Source organism: Typopeltis vanoorti, chromosome 18 (assembly GCF_054136105.1).
Source record: "Typopeltis vanoorti isolate ZY-2024b chromosome 18, IOZ_Tvanoo_1.0, whole genome shotgun sequence".
Classification (NCBI taxonomy): domain Eukaryota; kingdom Metazoa; phylum Arthropoda; class Arachnida; order Uropygi; family Thelyphonidae; genus Typopeltis; species Typopeltis vanoorti.
This window is the reverse complement of record NC_143566.1, coordinates 109,949,884-109,952,957: the sequence shown is the minus strand read 5'-3', so window position 1 is coordinate 109,952,957 and position 3,074 is coordinate 109,949,884.

Sequence of the window (3,074 nt, the reverse complement as noted above, 5' to 3'; positions counted from 1 at the left end):
AGGGGATTTAAAGATGATACAGAATCAGAAGGCTCTAATACGAGAACATGTAATGAAAGGTGGAGAGAGAGAGAGAGAGAGAGAGAGAGATGGTAACAATTATCGAAATTTAGACTCGCTATCAAACTCTAAATGCGGGGAAGAACGTTACTATGAAGAACCGAAGGGTTGAAATACAAAACAAACATCTTCACGTTGGCTTTAACTAGGCTTGCCACACGTCCCGTATTTTACGTCGAATTTGGCTGTCCCGTATTGTACTTGTAGGAACAGCCTATTGTCCCGTATTTTAATGAGAATATAAAATTATAAACATTATGTTAAGCAATTATAATTTTCACTATTCTTTTAGAATAATCCAACTTAAATTGACTTGTAAGCCATAAAAACTGACAATTGTGTTTCGATTCCAGGAAATTGTGTTTACAGCGGTGATGGTCCCTTTCATCGGGCGCTTTTTATTTAGTATAAGCATTTTATTTATAATTCTGAAGATAATGTATTTGTTTATTTTCAATCAGTTCTTATTTGGACATTGTGCGGTGCGGTATAGGTACAGTACGTGGATGTTATTTTAATAATTCTTAAAAAATAATATCTCGCCTTTTTCGAATTTGCGATATTTGGTTAATACATAAAATATATAATTAAAGGCAAATCAATTTTCTTTAGTAATCATACAAAGGTCAATTAAATTTTGTTTCTTACCATGGGGGACGACCGGATATTACACAACACATTAACACAAACTTGTCATTTCGAGTTCCAGTTCCAAAAGTATTGATACTTATTTCGTAACACCAACTCACCAAAATTGTCTCGTATTTGTTTTCCAAAATCTGGCAACCTTAACACAACCCATAAATCTATCTCAACATGATGATTATCATCGGGTGTGAAGCATCCTGCTTACAAGAGGTCTGACGTAGCAAGATGGATGAAAACTCACATCTCTTCAGAGTGTTCGCGCACTATCGAGCTCTTAGCTAAACCATAGTACTATTTTGTTAAAAGCTGACAATATTTTATGAGTAGGATTTCCCTGCATTCCTTTTTTTAGTCCAGAGGCAAAATTCAGATATCCAGTTTTATTATTAAGCCTGTTTCAGCCTTCTTCCTTTTCATGTTTCCTACTCGAGCCTTCTTGTGATCTGAACAACTTTCAAGTCCTTTCGACACTGCTGTCCTTCCGCCTACGAATAAACATTAGTTCAAATAATGTTTTCTCTGCTTTCTCAGGCGCCTACGAACAGAGCATCTCTGCTATTAAGTGACATTCCATTAATAAATGAGTATTTCAATAGGAGATGGCACACAGAATAAGCTTATCAAAAATAAGTGGTGACAGATTCATTCATCAAAGGTTTATCAATGCATCTCGCTAGTGTGTCTGTGTGTATTCTAACGTTTGATTCTCCTTTATTTATTTTTTTCAGTGTATTTTTCTTCTAGTTTGCATAACTGTAACGACCGCCCCAATCCCCTTATTACCACTTCTAAGATTACTAATTCCTGAAGTTCATTTTGGCCTCTTTGGAAAATTTAACCCACATGGCTATCGTGGATATGGTAATTACGGCTATCCGTACGGAATGTACAATACGCATGGCCTCCTTGGGGGACACAGCAGATACGGCTATTACAACCCGTACGGTTACAGATATGGACCCCGCAGTTTTTACTGGAAATAAGTCAAGAAAGAATTTTTTATAAAAAGGTACGTAACTGATTTTTGAAGCGATTATTTTATTTTAGGAAGATACATCATTTAATATCTTGTTATTCTTGTCCATTTTTGATTTGTGCCAATTAAATCGACAATAAAATAATCTTGCTTTGTGAGTATTATTATTAATACGAGGGTGGTCTGAAAAGTTCTCGGCCTAACAATGAAAAAAAGGAATTTATAATTTCAAAATTATTTTTATTTCTCAACATAATCTCCCTTCAGACTAATACATTTATTCCAGCGCTATTATTCCGTTCCTGTAGCAGTTCTCAGTAAGATCTGTAAAATACCCCTCTACAGCTGCAATCACCTCTCGATTCGAAGAAAAACGCTGACCAGCGAGGAGTGTTTTAGTTTTGGGAAGAGATAGAAGTCAGAGGGAGCCAAATCTGGGGAATAGGGTGGATGTTCCAACAATTCATAATGCAGATCCCTTAATTTTCCCATTGCCAAAACACCTTTGTGGGAAGGTGCATTGTTCTGATGAAAGATGATTTTATTCTTCTGCAAACCGGGTCTTTTCTCACGAATTTTTTCGTCTAGTCTGCTTAAAAAGATCAGAAGAATATCCCCCGGTTATTGTTTTACCCTTTTCAAGATAATTAATAAACAAAATGCCTTTAGCATCCCAAAACACCGATGGCATGACCTTTCCTGCTGATGGAACCGACTTTGTCTTCTTTGGCGCTGAAAAACCGGCTTTTGTCCACTGCTTTGGCTGTTATTTGGATTCTGGTGTGTAACGGCGAATAGAAGTCTCATCCATAGTAATAAATCGACTCATAACATTGGTTTTCTTCTTGTTAAAACGCTCCAAGCACTGCTCATAGATTTTCATGAGAGTGGGTTTTTGATCTGCTGTGAGCAAGCGCGGCACCCATCTTGCGCAAAGCTTTTTCATTTGAAATTCTTCATACAACATATATATCCTACACGTTCGTTTGAAATGCCTATAGTTTCAACACTTTCATGTACTTTGAATTGCCGGTTATCCAATACCATGTCGTGCACTTGATCAATGACTTCTCGTGTTATTACACTTTTTGGACGTCCTTCACGTGAACTATCTTCAAAGCTGATACGGTCACATTTAAACTCAGCAGCCCATTTCTTAATTGTTGAAAACGAAGGAGAAGAGTGCCCATAAACTTTTATGAACTTCGAATGAATTTCGTTCGGCGTTAAACCTTCTTTTTCAAAGAATTTTATAGCCGCAATACTCACTTTTATCTATTTCAAGGGATGCTGACAACACTTTTGCTTCAGGCAGCAGTATAAAACAAACTACTTGATAGAATGACTTACAGTTTCACATGAATACTTATGACAGATGTACCAACTTAGA